The 20,301-nt window shown below is 44.2% G+C and overlaps 1 long non-coding RNA gene across 1 annotated transcript; it reads right to left on the bottom strand.

Annotated features, from left to right (window-relative positions):
• Nucleotides 1-11,137: 11,137 nt before the first annotated feature.
• LOC310703717 lies at nt 11,138-18,465 on the bottom strand. Its single transcript, XR_014524330.1, has 5 exons — nt 18,349-18,465; nt 17,542-17,600; nt 16,375-16,402; nt 13,284-13,340; nt 11,138-11,336 (listed from the first exon to the last, which is right to left on the bottom strand). It is a non-coding gene; the product is annotated as an uncharacterized lncRNA (long non-coding RNA).
• Between the last annotated feature and the right edge of the window lie 1,836 nt (nt 18,466-20,301).

Raw genomic sequence — 20,301 nt, forward strand, 5'->3', positions numbered from 1 at the left:
TTTGTCTCCTTGGTTTGCAGTTTTCAGGCCTGAGTGCTGTTGGTTATCTATCCCAAATGCCACCTTACAGCCATAGGAAGGAGGCGTTACCAGGCAGGGTTGTGCGGAAGTCCAAAATGTAATGAGGGGGGAAAGCCTAAAAGGGGGAGTGAAATATACTCGGAGTCAAGAGTGGATTTCATGCTCTTTATTCAGCTCATAGGGGTGAGGAGGAATGAATGTTTCCCCAAACTATCTGCTTTATATACATTATTTACACAATGGGCTGCACGTGATTGGCTGATTCCGGGATTCTCCTGTAGGCCAATCAGGTTGTGGATTCAATCAGGTTGTGGCTTCAACCTGGAGCTGGATTGGATGGCTCCTGTGGACCAATCATACTGCTGCATTTTTCTACAACCAATCAGACTGCTGCATTTTGGGTCCTATTCAACTCAGTACATAACAGGGAGAGGATCCCCTAAACAGTCCAATGAGGAAGGCTGAGCTGCAGTTAGGACAGGCTTCCTCAACTTTGGCCCTCCAGATGTTTTGAGACTACAATTCCCATCATCCCTGACCACTGGTCCTGTTAGCGAGGCATCATGGGAGTTGTAGGCCAAAAACATCTGGAGGGCCAAGGTTGAGGAAGCTTGGGTTAGGATGAGGAAAGAGAAAATGAGAAGGAAGGAACGTCAGGGAGCAAGGAGGCCAGCTAGAATAATATATGGGGGAGGCAGGTAACATAATTGATCACAATACGCAGCATGCACTAACAACAACAACATTAATAATAATAATAATAATAATAATAATAATAATAATAATTTATTGTTTATACCCCGCCCATCTGGCTGGGTTTCCCCAGCCACTCTGGGCGGCTTCCAACAAAACACTAAAATACAATAACCTATTAAACATTAAAAGCTTCCCTAAACAGGGCTGCCTTCAGATGTTTGGTAGTTATTTTTCTCTTTGACATCTGGTGGGAGGGTGTTCCACAGGGCGGGTGCCACTACTGAAAAGGCCCTCTGCCTGGTTCCCTGTAACTTGGCTTCTCGCAGTGAGGGAACCACCAGAAGGCAATTGGAGCTGGACCTCAGTGTCCAGGCAGAACGATGGAGGTGGAGACGCTCCTTCAGGTATACAGAGCCAAGGCCGTTTAGGGCTTTAAAGGTCAGCACCAACACTTTGAATTGTCCTCGGAAACGTACTGGGAGCCAGTGTAGGTCTTTCAAGACCAGTGTTATATGGTCTCGGTGGCCGCTCCCAGTCTCCAGTCTAGCTGCTGCATTCTGGATTAGTTGTAGTCTCTGGGTCACCTTCAAAGGTAGCCCCACGTAGAGCACATTGCAGTAGTCCAAGCAAGAGATAACCAGAGCATGTACCACTCTGGCGAGACAGTCTGCAGGCAGGTAGGGTCTCAGCCTGCGTACCAGATGGAGCTGGTAAAGCGCTGCCCTGGACAAAGAACTGACCTGTGCCTCCATGGACAGCTGTGAGTCCAAAATGACTCCCAGGCTGCACACCTGGTCCTTCAGGGGCACAGTTACCCCATTCAGGACCAGGGAATCCTCCACACCTGCCTGCCTCCTGTCCCCCCAAAAGAGTACTTCTGTCTTTTCAGGATTCAACCTCAATCCATTAGCCGCCATCCATCCTCCAACCGCCTCCAGATACTCACACAGGACCTTCACCACCTTCACTGGTTCCGATTTGAAAGAGAGGTAGAGCTGGGTATCATCCGCATACTGATGAAACCCGGCCAAAACACAATTTGAATGCCAATGCACATCAACTTGGGGGTGGGCCCCTAAAACATTTTATTGGGAGGAGGGGCAAAGTCCCTAGGAGTTGGTTTCTATGGGAGGGAGGAAGAAGAAATTTGATTTGGTTTTAAAGGAGAACCAACCTAACTGGCACTTCCTGAAACAAACATATGGACGGAGGGAAACACAGCCATCTTTCAAAATTCACAGTTCTCTGAATTTTGTGGCACATTTCTCCAACCGTAAAGGTAAACGTAAACGGACCCCTGACCGTTAGGTCCAGTCGCAGATGGCTCTGGGGTTGTGGCGCTCATTTCGCTTTATTGGCCGAGGGAGCCGGCGTACAGCTTCTGGGTCATGTGGCCAGCATGACTAAGCCACTTCTGGCGAACCAGAGCAGCGCATGGAAACGCCATTTACCTTCCCGCTGGAGTGGTACCTATTTATCTACTTGCACTTGATGTGCTATTGAACTGCTAGGTTGGCAGGAGCAACACAAGCTCACCCCGCCACGGGGATTCAAACTGCTGACCTTCTGATCGGCAAGCCCTACCATACAATGTGTAAAACAAAATGCACGCAGTTATGGAAAGTGTGCATCAATATGCATATATCATCATCATCATATTTATTTATTTATAGCCTGCCTCTCCCCCCCCCCCCGCCGCCGCCCTGACAAAGATTCAAAGCAGCTTACAGCTAAAATACAAACAGCAAAAAGCTTAGCTGTTATGTACTGAAGTTCTCACCCTGGGCCAGCAGGGGGATACTGTAGATAGTTTTCACTCTGGTCCACATATGCAAATAAGGGGTTGAAAGTGACGTTCGGTGATTGGATAGTTACAGAAAGTTGCTACTGTTGCTTTGTAGTACAGCTCTATATAAGCAGGCTGGCTGAACCCTTCAGTTCAGTTTTGTTCTGGCCTGTGAATAAACAAGAGCCGTTTGAAGAATCGCTGTGTCGTCTGATATGTTCACCCACAACTTAACATTAGCAGAGGAAGCTGTCCTCGAAAAACAAGTCAACATTAATACACAGACACAAATGGGCAAGTGCTGCAGCCTCTGTTGCAAGCCTGAGCTCATTCTCAGCTTGGGCCCGACTGGCCTGTATTCTGCGACTTTTGGCTGCTTGTGTATACTCCTCCTTCTTGATTTTCCCTTTCTTCCATTTCTTAAATGTGTTTCTCCTGGAGTTGGACTGCCACAAGATCCAGCAGTGTTGGCTGGTATTTGGGACAAGGTGGGGCACAGATGCAGGACGATATATTTGGAACCCCGATTAAGGAAATTTGGCTTAGATAATCCGCCTACAGGTGTGCCTCAGATTTGCAATGACAAATCTTATAAGGAGGTGTCCTGATTTTATAATACACCAATAAAAACTTTGCCACTGCTATTGTTCTAGTGTTTGTCCAGTCTTCCAACAGGAACCTGACATAGTGAGCCTCTGATTTTCCCGGGAAAGGTACCAGCAAGGGTAATATCAGTTCAGCCCTGGCTTGCTCATATTTTGCACAGTGCAACAAAATATGTTTTATGGAATCGATGTCTTGAGCACACGAGGAAAGTCTGTCCTGGTAGGCAACTCCTCTCAACCTGCCATCCAACACTGCAGTTAAGAGCCAGTGTGGTGTAGTGGTTAAGAGCGGTAGTCTCATAATCTGGGGAACCAGCTTCGCGTCTCCGCTCCTCCACATGCAGCTGCTGGGTGACCTTGGGCTAGTCACACTTCCCTGAAGTCTCTCAGCCCCACTCACCTCACACATGTTGTGGGGGAGGAAGGGAAAGGAGAATGTTAGCCGCTTTGAGACTCCTTCGGGTAGTGATAAAGCGGGATATCAAATCCAAACTCTTCTTCTCTTCTTCTTCTACTGCCAGCGGACTACAGACTGCGTGTGATCGAGATCTCAAGTCACTGTGTGCATTATCCAATTATTATTATTATTATTATTATTATTAGGAGCCAGTGGTCCACCTATATCCGTTTTGTCTGGCAGCAAGCTCTCCAGAGTTTCAGATCAGGAAGATTCCCATCCCTATCAGAGATTAAACCTTGTGCCTCCTGTACACAAACTTGATGCTCTACCAATGAGCTATAGTGCTTCCGAAAATGTGGCAGACCTGGGGCACGGGAGACGAACCAAACAGCAACCTTGATTTTGGGCTGCAACAGCTCCAGAGCTCATCGATTTTGTAATTTTTGACATTGCAGTATTTGGAGAAAGCGTTGCAAAACTCGAGGAGGGTAATGCCCACAGTTGCAAAATAACAGAGCCCAGGTCACTGGGGACAAAGAGTCAATATGGGTTAACAATGCTCGTAATGAGCCAAGGTGGAGGACATTTCTTCACAGACATGTCAAAACCTGCTTGCAAAACTAGCCCCCGCGATCTGTTTCAAACGGGGGCCGGGGGTTGAATCGAGATTTTCAGAACAGATTTGTTAATTCAGTGGGCGGCACCACTTCAAAATGCCAGCAGAATGGACGAGCTAGGTTGCTTAGAATCACAAAATGGTCAGCTAAGAAGTGGAAAATGCAAGAACTACCAACTGTAGAAGAATGGCAGATGAAGATGATGGACTTTTCGGAGCTAGCTGAACTAACCTGGAGAGCCTGCGACCAGAAGGAGGCGGAGTACCAAGAAGAATGGACGAGATTTAATGACTATTTAGTTAAATATGTTAAGTTAAACTAATTGGAAATAGCTTGCAAATACTAGATCGGCCTAGGATTTTATATAAATTAAGTGATGGATTAATATGTTTAATCCTGAATTGAAAAGATAGAATGATGTTAAGAGATTAAGTTAAGTTTATAAGAACATTGATTTGGAAAACCGTTAAAAGGATATGCATTGAAATCCAACCAAGAGAGAGCGAGGAAGCCACTTAACAATGTTAATAAGCGTAATTTTAATAAGGTTATGATTTTTGTTTGTTTGTTTGTTTATAATTTTGTGAAAACTATTTTAAAAAATGGGGGGGGGGGAATAGAATCACAAAATGATAGAAATGCATGGGACCCCTGAAATGCAGGGTTATTTATTTCCAATCCCTTCCACAAGGCACCACCCAAACAGCCTGGCCGGTTCGATATCTTGGCCTTTGAAACAACATACATTTTCTACCCACAAAGAATTCTCACAGGACTGAAGTGTACAAATGCCCACAACCTCCAACAACTGCAGTCTTATACAAAAAAACAACACCACCAAAACCACCCCTCTCAAGTCCACAACACCATAATTCAGCCTTTTGCCCTGCCAAATAAGATGTGTTCTGGAGACTATCCTCAGCATAGAACACCCTGCTCACAGGATTCGGATGGGCCACCAATCTGCTACTGGGACAAGTTCAAGGTGTTGGTACTAACATATACAGCCATACCTCCATTTACGTAACGCTCTGGTTACGTAAACGTCGGGATGTGCGCACGGCAAACCCGCTGGGCGGCTGCTCTATCTGATCACTGCAAGACGCACAGTGGGCGGCTGTGCGAGCTGTGGGGCCATATTAAACCAACCAGCAAGCCGCAATTGGCCCCTGGGCCGGACTTTGGACATGACTGACTTACATCATAGGAGCCTACGCAACACAAAACACTGTTGCTGTATGTAGGTTTTATTTTATTTGTTTTTTATCTTATACAGTGGTACTTTAGGTTAAGTACTTAATTCGTTCCGGAGGTCCATTCTTAACCTGAAACTGTTCTTAACCTGAAGCACCACTTTAGCTAATGGGGTCTCCTGCTGTCGCCGCGCCACCGGAGCCCGATTTCTGTTCTCATCCTGAAGCAAAGTTCTCACCCGAGGTACTATTTCTCAGTTAGTGGAGTCTGTAACCTGAAGCGTCTGTAACCTGAAGCGTATGTAACCCGAGGTACCACTGTATTTTGGAAATGTACATCCAGGTGTTTTTTTCCTTTAATTTTTTTGGGGGGCCCCAAGAGAGTAGGGCCCTAAGCTATAGCTTGTTTAGCTCATACGTAAATCCGGCACTGATTGGAGGGTCTGTGACGCTTGGAGGGTCTGTGACAGTTCAGGCTTCAGGACCTAAAAAATGCAGATCCACCACTGTTTCCATGATGTGCATCATTTTCTATTTCTCTTGGGTATTAAAAGGCACAATCGGCGGCTCAGCTGGGTGCTTTTCCCTGGACTTGGAGACACCTCCAGGTCTGGCTGCATGCCCAGACTTCTTATCTCCGATTCCGGTTAGGCCAGAGTGGTTTTGGGTGGGCCAGCGGCCCCGCCTTGCTCAGGACTTTGTGGAGGCATTCTTTCTAAAGAAGCAAGAAGAAACCCAGACGCATATATCCAAGCCAGCAAGGAGAAGAGCCATGGCTGTTGCATGACCTGCGCTTGGGCTGCCTGCAAAGACACAGAGCGTGGCCTGTCAAGCAGAGACTCGGGGAGGGGGTTATTTACTAGCTTGACCTGCCGTGCAGCTGTGCCCCTGACCCCTTCACCGTCTGTCGGGAACTGGTGTAACCTGAGTCCCAGAAACCCAGCCCTGCCGGGGAAATCCAGCCCAGTCAGGGGTGTGAGCTGCATCAGCTGAGCTATTGGTGCAAACAGCCTGGATTCTCCTTCCTGGACTGGGAAAGAGAGTAGGAGGAGAGGGAAGTTATGCACTGGAAGGATACAAAGGCTGGAGAGATGGGAAGAAGAAGAGTTTGGATTTGATATCCCGCTTTACCACTACCCGAAGGAGTCTCAAAGCAGCTAACATTCTCCTTTCCCTTCCTCCCCCACAGCAAACACTCTGTGAGGTGAGTGAGGCTGAGAGACTTCAAGAAGTGTGACTGACCCAAGGTCACCCAGCAGCTGCATGTGGAGGAGTGGAGACACGAACCCGGTTCCCCAGATTACGAGTCTACCGCTCTTAACCACTACACCACACTGGCTCTTGTGCCTGAAGAAAAGCAAATGAAGTCTTTTAGGGGTAGAGGTATCAGTACTTTGGAAGACTGCTCCATACCCTAAGTAATTTCTCCGATGAAGATTGTTGTTGTTTAGTCATTTAGTCGTGTCCGACTCTTTGTGTCCCCATGGACCAGAGCACGCCAGGCACTCCTGTCCTCCACTGCCTCCTGCAGTTTGGTCAAACTCATGCTGGTAGCTTCGAGAACACTGTCCCACCATCTCATCCTCTGTCGTCCCCTTCTCATTGTGCCCTCCATCTTTCCCAACATCAGGGTCTTCTCCTGGGAGTCTTCTCTTCTCCTGAGGTGGCCAAAGTCTTGGAGCCTCAGCTTCAGGATCTGTCCTTCCAGTGAGCACTCAGGTCTGATTTCATTCAGAATGAAGAGGTTTGATTTTCTTGCAGTCCATGGGAGTCTCAAGAGTCTCCTCCAGCACCATAATTCAAAAGCATCAATTCTTCGGCAATCAGCCTTCTTTATGGTCCAGCTCTCACTTCCATACATCACTACTGGGAAAACCATAGCTTTAACTATATGGACCTTTGTCAGCAAGGTGATGTCTCTGCTTTTTAAGATGCTGTCTAGGTTTGTCATTGCTTTTCTCCCAAGAAGCATGCGTCTTTAAATTTCGTGACTGCTGACACCATCTGCAGTGATCATGGAGCCCAAGAAAGTAAAACCTCTCACTGCCTCCATTTCTTCCCCTACTATTTGCCAGGAGGTGATGGGACTAGTGACCATGATCTTAGTTTTTTTGATGAAGATAGGGACACCCTATTCAAATCATCACCATCATCATCATCATCATCCACCCATCTGACTGGCTTGCCCCAGCCATTCTGAGTGGCTTTCGACATATATAAAAATATAATGAAACATAAAATGTTAAAAACCTTCCCTATACAGGCCTGCCTTCAGATGTCTTCTAAAGGTTGTATCGTTGCTTATCTCCTTGGCTTGGGAGTCGCATAACTTTATACCCTCCAGAATTTCTCCCATGAAAATAGGGATGTCCTAAGGAAAAGCGGGACATTGTGGGATCAAATCAGAAACAGGAACGGCTTCTGTAAATCTGGGACTGTCCCTGGAAAATAGGAGCAATGGGAGGGTTTGCTGTTTCCAGTAAAACTAGACAGGGACCTGCAATGCTGATATATTGTGGCTTGCTAAAGACCTTTAAGAACATGCTGGGCCTTTTTTATGTTTTGCCAAGTTTTGTACAGAGTTAATTTGATTCAGGGCTGGATATTTGTTCTGTATTTTATGGTTTTTGCTTCCTGGAGGTTAATAAACCACCTCTGTTGGCAAATACACCAATTGGTGCGCCAATCTTTTCTGCAAATATACTCTGCTCCATCTAGGTCATGTATGCGATTGGAGCTTGTACCCAGGTCACAGATAGTTCATGAGGGTCACAGATAGTTCACGAGGGTCACAGATAGTTCATGAGGGTCACAGATAGTTCACGAGGGGAATATTTTATATTGAACTGTTCTGTTCTGCCAGCTGTTCTAAGGCCACAATCCTTAGAAATAAACCATGCACAAAGTTTTTTTCTTCCTGTTGCTCAAGTTGTACATTATGGGTACTTGGATATTTCCTGTCTCTTTTGAGGCAATCAAATACCAGCATGATGTTGGATGAAGCCATTGCAGATCCTAACAGCTAAACAAACAGGATAGCTCTGATTCTTTGCTTTCTCTTTCAACGCTAAAACTGCTATGCCTCTCTTTCAACCTTCAACTAGAAAAAACTAATTGCACAAGGTTCCTGTTTCCAAGAAATGGATGCTTTCTGGGAAAGTTGCCTGCACTGTGGATTCCTGTTCTTCTGGGTTCCTTTTGGTTTCTGTTCTTTGCAAACTCCCCCACCTGCCCATCAAAAAGTAGGCCCAGATCCAGCATCAGTCCCCAGCTCCTCACCTGTTCACAAAAGTTCACCACAAGTCCTATGTTTAGATTAGCATGGCATTTATATGGTTTGTGACATTTCAATGGTTTGCAACAGTATGGTTTGTAACATCTGCAGAAGCATTAAATTGGTAGCAGCTGCATTCATTTCAGTCAATAAAGCATGACACTTGGGTCACGGGTTTGGTTCCCATGTTGGGTGAAAGATTCCTGCATTTCAGGGGGTTGAACTAGATGGCCCCTGTAGTACCTTCCAACTCTACAAATCTGTGATTCTGTGTTCTGTGATGGCCCAGAGAGTCTCTCTTGCAGAAAGGTGCAGAGAATCTGATTCTGGCAGCTGCTCTCAAAAGGAGTGGCCTCAGAGATCATTCTAAACCAGTCCCACAGAGTTCTGTCCTGGGCCCTGTCCTGGTTGTTCAAAGTCTTTATAAATAACTCGGATGAAGGAATTGAGACAATGCTTATCAAATTTGCAGATGACGGCAAACTGGGAGGGGGAGCTAATGAAGGCAGAATCCAGATTCAATATGACCTCAACAGACTGGAGAACTGGGTGCAAGCTAACAAAATGAATTTGAATAGGGGCAAATGTAGGAAGAACTAGCTGCACAAATATAGGATGGGGGACACCTGGCTTACTAGCAGTACATGTAAAAGGGATCTAGGGGTCTTGGTGGACCACAAGCTTAACATGAGTCAGCAGTGTGATGCAGCAGCAAAAAAAGCTAGCACTATTCTAGGATGCATCAACAGAAATCTAGCGTCTAGATCAAAGGAAGTAGGCTAATAGTACTACTCTATTCTGCCTTAGTCAGACCACACTTGGAATACTGTGTCCAATTTTGGGCACCACAATTTAGGAAGGATGTTGACAAGCTGGAACATGTGCAGAGGAAGGCAACCAAGATGATCAAGGGCCTGGAAACTAAGCCTGATGAGGATCAGTTGGAGGAGCTGGGTATGTTTAGCCTGGAGAAGAGGAGACCGAGAGCTGATAGGATAGCCATCTTCAAATATCTCAAGGGCTTCCACATGGAGGAGAGAGCAATCTTGTTTTCTCCTGCTCTGGAGGGTAGGACTCGAACCTGTGGCTTCAAGTTACAAGGAAGAAGATTCTGACTAAACATTCGGAAAAACTTTCTAGCAGCTGTTCGGCAGTGGAACAGAGGTGGTGGACTCTCCTTCCTTGGGGGTTTATAAACAGAGGTTAGATGGGCATCTGTCATCAATGCTCTAGCTGAGATCCCTTCATTGCAGGGGGTTGGACTAGATGACCCGTGGGGTCCCTTCCAACTCTTAAGATTCTATGATTAAAAAAAAAAATAGTTGGGCCATTCTACTGATCCAGCAAGCTATTCTTATGTTCTGTGCAATGGACATATTGTGTAGTTCATGCCAGGGAAGAGAGGAATGTGTTTGGGTGGTTTGGCAGGGGTCAGTATTTTTCTAAGACCACAGATTGGTTTGGTATTTTTTTGTTTCCCTGAGTTCAACCACTCCCCCCCCCTTAAAAAAAACCCAGGGGGGAAAATCCAGTTCAATTCAACAAGAGTTCACTCATCTCTTCTTCTTAGATCACTTCTAGATATCCTGTTTATTGAGCAAATGGCCAGATACTGTTGCAAAGATGTTAGATGACCACAGCTATGGACTGGAAGTTCATCCTGGTGTTTTGGAGATGTTAGATGATGTTGCACCAAGCAATGGTTATCTCCCCCCCCCCGGGGGGGGTGCCAACTTGAATAAAATATTCGAGGGTCCAGGTAAGCCCCATGAAATATACTCAGAGTCGAGAGTGGATTTCATGCTCTTTCTTCAGCTCATAGTAGTGAGGAGGGAATGAAAGTCCCCTCAAAGTATATTCTTCAGCTCATAGTAGTGAGGAGGGAATGAAAGTCCCCTCAAAGTATACATTATTTACACAATGGGCTGCACGTGATTGGCTAATTCCGGAATTCTCCTGTAGGCCAATCAGGTTGTGGATTCACTTCTATCTGGAGCTGGGTTGGGTGGCTCCTGCCGACCAATCATACTGCTGCATTGTTCTAGGACCAATCAGACTGCTGCATTCTGAATCCTATTGTTCTAGGACCAATCAGACTGCTGCAGTTTAGATCCTATTCAACTCAGTACATAACACCCCACCTCACATAACTGATCACATGACAAAGCACACACATACCATTTGAATGGCAATACCCAGTAATTCTTTTTTTGGGGTGGGGCGTTTGCTCCTGTGTTCCCACCCTTTCCAGTGCATTTAACTGCAAAAAGTCTTTGGAGGCAGCCATGAACATATAAGAGAGACTCTGAACCTTTCTAGAATGTGCTCCCCTTACTGTGGGATAAGCAAAAAGAAGAAGCACATTTGGGATCTCAGGAGCAAGTACATTACATACTGCATTAAATCCCACTTGGGGGAAAAGGAACACTCTTATTCTGCTCTTAAAAGCAGAAAGCACACCTACATCTGTCTCAAGATATCAGCCCCAGGGTCGGGATTCTGCAATACACACAGTTTTTTTTAAAGGAAAGGCAGCACAATAGAAACAACAAAAGCACTCCCTTTTAATAACAATCTGCCACAACAAATTTAAATTTCAAGAAAACAGCCGCCTGCATTTGCTAAGGCATCGCCGAGAGCCCTTCATTCCCTGTGCAGCGTTCAGTGTCCACTCAACTGTCTCGGTTGCCTTTTGCCTCTCTATCTTCAACAACTCCTTCCTCAGGTCCGGCACCTTGAAGGTTCTAGGGGAGAAAAATCCAAAACCAATAAACTTTTATGGCAAATACTCCACTGCCTGCTTTCCTGTTTGACCCATGACAACTAGTGTCTGTAGGCTTTATTCTTCCTCACCACCAAATTCCACCCGGAGCAGGTTTGGTAAACTTTGTGTGCAGCTCACTGGATAGATGTGAAATTTTGTGAAAGCATTGTGGGGGACAGTCCTGACACAGATACCATGAGTGCATGCTATAACACATAATAAACAACAACAATAGTAAATGTAAAGGTAAAGGGACCCCTGACCGTTAGGTCCAGTCGTGGCCAACTCTGGGATTGTGTGCTCATCTCGCTTTATTGGCCGAGGGAGCCGGCGTATAGCTTCCGGGTCATGTGGCCAGCATGACTAAGTCGCTTCTAGTGAACCAGAGCAGTGCATGGAAACACCGTTTACCTTCCTGCCAGAGTGGTACCTATTTATCTACTTGAACTTCTTTGACATGCTTTCGAACTGCTAGGTTGGCAGGGATTCAAACCACCGACCTTCTGATTGGCAAGCCCTAGGCTCTGTGGTTTAACCCACAGCGCCACCCACGTCCCTTAGTAGTAGTAGTAATTTATTTATACCCTGCCCATCTAGCTGGGTTTCCCTGCATTCAGCCACTGCTGAACTTGCTAATGGGGAGAAGCTCTTTGTACCCCTCCTCTGTTCAGAAGAAGAACATGGATGTCCAGTCCTAGATTCAAAGAAAATGGGGACTTGGAAAGGGTGTGTGTTCAGTGTAAGACAGGCATAGGCAAACTCGGCCCTGCAGATGTTTTGGGACTACAACTCCCATCATGCCTAGCTAACAGGACCCGTGGTCAGGGATGATGGGAGTTGCAGTCCCAAAACATCTAGAGGGCCAAGTGGAAGAGATGCCAAGTCAGTGTAAACAGGAATTGAATGGGAAGAGCAAACAGTCTCTCAGGCACTGTGGATTTTTGAGGGGGTATTCAGTGAGACCTTTCATGGAGGCCAAAAGGGATCCTGGCAGCACCTTGGTGACCCCTGGTAAAGTGTGTCTGGGCCTGACTAGAGAATAATAATAATAACAATTTATTTATACCCCACCCATCTGGCTGGGTTTCCCCAGCCACTCTGGGGGCTCCCACCAGAATATTAAAAACACAATACAGCATTAAACATTAAAACCTTCCCTAAACAGGGCTGCCTTCAGATGTCTTCTAAGTGTCAGATAGTTGTTTTTTTCATTAACATCTGATGGGAGGGTGTTCCACAGAACAGGCGCCACTACCAAGAAGGCCCTCTGCCTGGTTCCCTGTGGTTTCACTTCTTGCAGGGAGGGAAGCATCAGAAAGCCCTCAGAGCTGGACCTCAGTGTCCAGACTGCACGCTGGAGGTGGAGATGCTCTTTCAGGTATACTGGGCCGAGGCCATTTGGGGCTTTAAAGATCAGGACCAACACTTTGAATTATTCTTGGAAACTGTTAAAAGATGTCTGGAAGTTAAAAGAGACCTGGAAATCAAGACCTATGAGGATCAGTCGGAGGAGTTGGGTATGTTTAGGCTGGAAAAGAGGAGACTGAGTGGAGATGTGACATGGAAGAGGGAACAAGCTTGTTTTCTCCTGCTTTTGAGGATAGGACTCAAACCAATGGCTTCAAGTTACAAGAAAGGAGATTCCAACTAAACACATGGAAAAACTTTCTGAGGGTAAGAGCTGTTCAGCAGTGGAATGGGCTTCCTCGGGAGGTGGTGGACTCTCCTTCCTTGGAAGTTTTCAAGCAGAGTTTGGATGGCCATCTATCATGGATGCTTTAGCTGAGATTCCTGCCTTGCAGGGGGCTGGATGATGATTCTAAGATTTGTCCAGGTGGGGGCGGGCAAGAGATTGCAGCTATTAAGTCATCTTTCTGCATTTCAAAATAATTTTTTTTTAAATCCCCAGAAAGGGCAAGACACTTACCTGGAAAGTTGGTGGAGCATTTTCCATCTCAACCTTCAAATGGGTGAATTCAAGCAACTGGATTTGGAGGAGGCAGCGGCGGGGAGAGAAGGACAATTAGCCACATGAGTAAGTCACCATCAATCCTAGATTCATAAGAAATACATTATTCAGCAGTCAAAATTGCCAAAAAAACCACAAAACACCCAACCCTTAAAAGATGGACTCTGCATGATTCAGAATTCTATATCTGTAATGCTTTTTAGAAGCAAATTGTAGTCTAAACAGGAGATGAGGGAGAGCTGGAAACCTGAGAGTGGGTTTTGCTCTATAAGACTCACTTTTTCCCTCCTAAAAAGTAAGGGGAAATGTGTGTGCGTCTTATGGAGCGAAAGCAGGCTGCGCAGCTATCCCAGAAGCCAGAACAGCAAAAGGGATTGCTGCTTTCACTGCGCAGCGATCCCTCTTGCTGTTCTGGCTTCTGAGATTCAGAATATTTTTTTTTCTTGTTTTCCTCCTCCAAAAACTAGGTGCGTCTTGTGATCTGGCGCGTCTTATAGAGCTAAAAATACGGTATCCCCCCCCCCAGCGCAGTTTACAATTTTGAAAGCCGCAGTCATTTTTCTCACATGACTAAGATTTGTCCCCTATTTCACCCCCCGAAAAGTGGCTGCCAGGAAACAGAATATTGATTTAGAAGGGAGAAGAAACTTTGTTTTCATGTGTGAGTGGGGTGGGTGGGTGTTTTTGAATCAGGTTAGCCAGATTGATTCGTATGCTGTTGGCGGATTCTTGTCGTTGTCTTGTTGGGCTGTGTATGTGATAAAGGGGAGCCATACCGGGGTGAAGGCGTCTTCTTCCATTTGTCTCCGTGTCAGTTTCAGTTTATTGGTTAATTTTTCTAGTAAGGCTGTTTCCCATACTATTTGGTACCATTGGCCCATGCTTACTCCTGATAGGTCTCTCCAGTGTCTGGCTATGGTGTTTCTGGCTGCTGAGAGTAAGTGAGTTATGAGCTCTTTGTGATGAGAGTGGGCATTATTATCTCAGAAGATTTTTTTTAAAAAAATATTTAACATAATTGTTACAAAATATAAGCAAAATATTGCAAATAAATACATACGTATATATTTCAAATAAGCACATATATTTGAAAAAGGAACAAAAGAAGAAAGAAGAAAAAATAAAGAGAAAAGAAGAAGAAAAGTTGGAAGAATTTCTTCCAAGTTTATTCTACAAATATCTCAATATGACAATAATAATAAAATTTCATTGATTGACTTCCGTCACTTACACTGCACTTCCTATATACATTTTAAGCAAGATTGTATCTGTTATTCTGTATTTTCTCACAATCTCACATATTCTTTTTTTAAAAAAATATGTTTATTAAGGTTTTCAAAAGAAAAAAGAAAAAATTAACGAAAAAAAGAAAAGAGAAAAAGAACATATATAAAACATTTCCAAGAAAAGGAAATACATTCGTTATACAACCATCATATCCGTTTTTTTGACTTCCTTCAGCGTCGCTGACAGTCGATCATAGTTATCCTTTTAATACACATTTCATCTATCTTCCATATTGCCACTTATCCCTCCCTTCCTCATCATCTCTACTAAGCAATATTTATTAGTGCTTTACAAAGCCTCTTTAAATCCCGCTAGCGTTGTTTTAACACCATAGTTAATTTCCAGATAACACACAAATTTCTCCCAATCCTTTATAAATTTTTGATCTTTAGTATATCTAATTTTCCCTGTTAATTTGTCCAGTTCGGCGTATTCTATCAATTTTGCTCTCCACTCCTCTACCGTTGGGACTTCCTCCTGTTTCCACTTCTGAGCTAGCACAATTCTGGCAGCTGTCACCGCATATTGAAAAAGTTTACAGTCCCTTCTTCTCACATCCTTCCCAACAATACCTAATAAGAATGCTTCTGGTTTTTTCACAAAAGTGTACTTCAACATCTTTTTCAACTCGTTATAAATCTCTTCCCAGAAGCATTTAATTTTTTTACACTCCCACCACTGGTGGAAGAAGGTCCCTTCTTTATCTTTACATTTCCAGCATTTGTTGTCCACCTTGTACATCTTTGCTAGTTTCGTGGGTGACAGATACCATCTGTAGAGCATTTTCATCATGTTTTCCCTCAGTAAAGTGCAAGCTGTGAATTTTATATTCTCTTTCCAGAGCCTTTCCCAATCCTCTAATTGAACATTATAGCCAAAATCTCTTGCCCATTGAACCATCACCGCCTTCACCTCCTCATCCTTCGTGTACCATTCCAACAATATTTTGTACATTTTTGACAGATTTTTATATTCATTATTTATTATCTCTTTTTGGAAGATTGATTCTTTTTCTACATAATTCCTTTCCTTCAGCTCCTTTTTAAACATTTCGTTTATCTGAAAATAGTGTAACCAGTCATAGGTTAAAGCCTTAATTTGGTCATAGGGTTTTAGTTTCCACTTCCCTCCTTCATTACAAACCATTTCTCCATAATTTCCCCACTTCTCTCTCATATTTACTTTCTTTATACACATCATCTCTAACGGGGATAACCAGTGGGGAATTTTTGGTTCTAATATATTTTTGTATTCTAATCAGTGTTTTCTAAATCTTTCATAAATCTATTCTGTACACAACCAATACCTTACATTTAATCTTTGTCTACATAGTCATTTCCATTGTTACTGGATTATATTTTTTGGTTTTTGTCTTATCAAGTAATTCCAAGTATTCGCATAATTTATTCAACCATTCTTCTTTGGTTGGAACATAATTTCCTTTCCAATTATTGGCTATCAACATTCTCCCTGCTGTTGTCGCATATAAGAAAACATTAATTTCGTCATCTTGGAAGAGGTTTAGTAGGGCCAGTTCTGGCGTGAAAGGAGAAGAAACAGAGAAGGTTGCCTTGAGTGTCTAAGGTTGGTGAGATTGCAAGGAGCCCCTAAGGCCTGGCAAATGAAGCTAAGACCCTGCCCCCCCATCTTCCTCCAATTTGGGCATTCCCTCCCACCTGTTCTTATCACAACCTGCAGTGCATTAACAATTCAGACAATTTCCTGCAGCCCAGGTCAGACACCAAGAGATTTCTCTACTCACCGTACTTTCCATTTTTTCAAATAGCTGACTGGAGAAGGGAAGATAAGAATGAAAAAGGGATGTTAGGACCCTCATACACAAGGATTTTAAATGCCATTTTTAAACTTATAAACACCATCCCCAACTCCTTGAAAGATTCCATCAACGGTGTCTCCAAAAAAATTACACATCACTTGGGAAGACAGGCAAACTAATGCCAGTGTACTGGAAGAAGCAAAGATCACCAGTGTCGAAGCAATGATTCTTCAACATCAACTTAGCTTTTGGCTAAGCTAAGAGACAATCTACGAGAGAAGGACAAAAATGACTTCAAAAGAGTCTGGGAACCATTTATAGTTTATTTGCAGAAACAACAGAATGGACTGGATTCACTGGCAGGATTTGAATAAACTTTCACAATTTCATTTGAGTAACAGATATTTCAGAGAAGTGAAAAGGGATTTTATTTTTGTGTAGGAAAAGCAAGATACGATAGATAAAACTAAATAACTCAACAGAGTTGAGAGAAGTCGAAAGGAGGGGGGAGAATAATTGTAAATAACATGATGAATGAGATTTGTATCATTAATTATGAAATTCAATAAATATTCAAAATAAATAAATAAGGCCCAGTTGTGAATCCCCATGCAGGCCACTCGTTTCTGCATGTGATGGACCAGAGTCTAATTGCTTTCCTCAAAACATTAGAAAGGCTCCCTGTGCTCTTTTCCCCACAGGAATTTATGTTAAGGAGAACGGCACAAGATTATTTCTGCATTTTGAGAATGGCTCGGGTGTACGTCTCTGAAGTTCTATTGATTCAGCTGGCCTTTAAAGCTAGACTTAAACTGGTAGAGTTGAAGGTGTTTGTACACACACCCTGCAATTGGTTGACACTGATAGTCCCCAATCGCCCCATAACACAAAATTAAATTTTGTGACTTACCGGGAACTAGCCAATAGGGACTGTCCCTAGCAGAAGGAAGCAGCAAGAGAGAAGCTGCCAAAATAATGGGTTACAAATAAGTCCATCGGAGTATCAACAGGGGGATTTGGAGCATCTGTGCAACAGGCACACCTGCAAACAGTATTATGCGCGGCCAATTCCACTGCTCAAAGGTCTAGAACACACATTTATATTGTATCTCCTGCTCAATAACACGCGCATCAGAAAGGGTGCACACTCACCAGTCCCAGTCTCTCTGCAGCTGGTAAATGGTCTCCTGCAAAAGGTTGTCTGCCATTGTCTAAACACAGAAAAGATCGCACAATACTGGCTATGTTACAAACTCCTTTGGTCCCAAGGTGCACATTAACCTAATGATTTTGTTAAAACCTGCTTTTGGAGTTACCCTCATTGGGTGGATGAGGAATGTGTGCCTGCAGTTTTAATGTGGCAAAAAGTGACTTGGGACATAGGCACAGTGTACCTATAAGGGACAGGGGGAAATTCAGTTCAGTTCATATTTTAAGCACCATATTTTAAAGATCTCATTTTAACAAAGACTTCCCTAGATTTGGCCTCCCCAAAACTATCGGTTTCTGTGTTATCCCCTCAGAAGTGGTGGCCTATTCTGGCAGAAAATAAATACATTCCTGTTTTTTAAAAATAATAATAACCAAAAGTTACTTAACCAAACTCCCTTGGATTCTGCCTCAAATCTGGCAGTCTTGATCCACTCTTTGCCTGCAAATTTCACCCACTTATGGAAAAATATATAGCCATTTTTAGATTCCCCGTTGTAGTCAATGTGGTCAAAACAGAGTTTTGGGTTTAACAGATCAGATTCAGATCTGAATAATGAACTGGAGTTACACACAGTAGTTCCAAAACAGATTGGGCTGCTTCCAGATGCTACAGATACAGGGGAAAGGTGAATCATGCAATTTTCCCCACATCCCTGGTCCTTAATGAAGACAGTGTCACTGAATAGCCACATCCTTGGCATGTTTTCAGCTATTAGAAAACACCAGTCCTACATAACAAAAACTTACCAGAAACCACCTGGCTTTCGTCGTTCCCAAACCTTGGACACAGAAACGTTCTCAGACTCCAGTTCTTCTGAACTGATGATGCAACTACAAGACTGGAATTCTGAGCAAACCAATGTCTCGCCGCCACCAACAGTCACATAGCTCCATAGCAACACAATACTCATTTGGAAAGGAAACCATCTTGCGGCTCCAGGAATGGCTGACCACACTAGGTATCAGAAAATTGGTTTAGATGGACTTTCAGTCTGACCCTGTAGTGCTGCTCTTATCCAGACTATACAACCAACAGGAGATATTCTTGTCTGACTTACTTGGAAAGAAATTTATTGGCTAGCCACAGAGGGTGGTGTTCAACTAGCTGTTACTCAGAGCAGACCCACTGAAATCAATTACAGTGGTAGTGTCCATTAATTTTGATAGGCCAGATTCAGCTACCACATTCCATCAGCAAAAACCAGTACAAGGACTGGTGCTAGCACAGTAGGGTTTCCCTCTGGCCTAGCCCCCCCCCCAAATCTGCTCTGGAAGGTCAGGGAACCCCTAGAACAGTACAGGGGGTGAGATCCTCAATGATATCCTCAAAGCTATTTTTTTGGGGGGGGGGGGCCAGCCATGGATGTTGTGGTATCATCCTAATAGATAATGAGATTTGGTCAGACAGGTGCACTCTGCGCATGCTCATGTCATTTATTTCTGGGGCTCACAATTTCTTTTCATACCTAAGTCAGCCTCCCAGATCTAGAAAGCAAACTTAAAATTCCCCCTTTCTGCCACAAGCTCACCTCACGGTATTGGGTAAATTATTCCTGGTACTGTGTCAAAAAGGGACACAGGTGGCGCTGTGGGTTAAACCACAGAACCTAGGACTTGCTGATCAGAAGGCCAGTGGTTTGAATCCCCGTGACGGGGTGAGCTCCCATTGCTTGGTCCCTGCTCCTGCCAACCTAGCAGTTCAAAAGCATGTCAAAGTGCAAGTAGATAAATAGGTACCGCTCCAGCGGGAAGGTAAACGGCGTTTCCATGCGTTGCTCTGGTTCGCCAGAAGCGGCTTAGTCATGCTGGCCACATGACCCGGAAGCTGTGTGCCAGCTCCCTCGACCAATAAAGCGAGATGAGCGCCGCAACCCCAGAGTCGGTCACGGCTAGACCTAATGGTCAGGGGTCCCTTTACCTTCACCGTGTCAAAAGAGGAGCAGGAATGGGGCAATAGTCCAGTAGTACTCTAAAGGCTACCAAATGTATTACCCCCTAAACCACGGTGAATTACCACAAATGATGCTACTGCAACAAAACTTTTAGCCTTTAAAGTGCTGTTCCTTTTGTTGTTTCCCTAAAGTTACGGATGAAGAATTATTAAAAAAACTACAAAAATAGGAATGTTTCAAATGAGAACTCAAGTGTAGAGACCTTATATATAGTATGGGAGCATGGAATGCATTTCCAGTACATTTCTGAGCACAATTCAAAGTGTGATATACAAATATAATTAGTTCTGCTGCTGACAAAATTCAAAATGTTGGTGCTGACCTTTAAAGCCCTAAACGGCCTTGGCCCAGTATACCTGATGGAGCGTCTCCACCCCCATCGTTCAGCCCAGATACTGAGGTCCAGCTCCGAGGGCCTTCTGGCGGTTCCCTCACTGCGAGAAGCGAGGTGATAGGGAACCAGTCAGAGGGCCTTCTTGGTAGTAGCTTCCGCCCTGTGGAACGCCTTCCCATCAGATGTCAAGGAAATAAACAACTGTCTGACTTTTAGAAGACATCCGAAGGCAGCCCTGTTTAGAGAAGTTTTTAATGTTTGACATTTGATTGTGATTTTAATACAGTCATACCTCATGTTACATTTGCTTCATATTACGTTCTTTCAGGTTACATCCCACGGCAACACGGAAGTACTGGAAAGGGTTACTTCTGGGTTTCGCCGCTCGTGCATGTGCAGAAGTGCAAAATGGCA

This window comes from Podarcis liolepis, assembly GCF_965112155.1.
Source record: "Podarcis liolepis genome assembly, chromosome: 3".
NCBI lineage: Eukaryota > Metazoa > Chordata > Lepidosauria > Squamata > Lacertidae > Podarcis > Podarcis liolepis.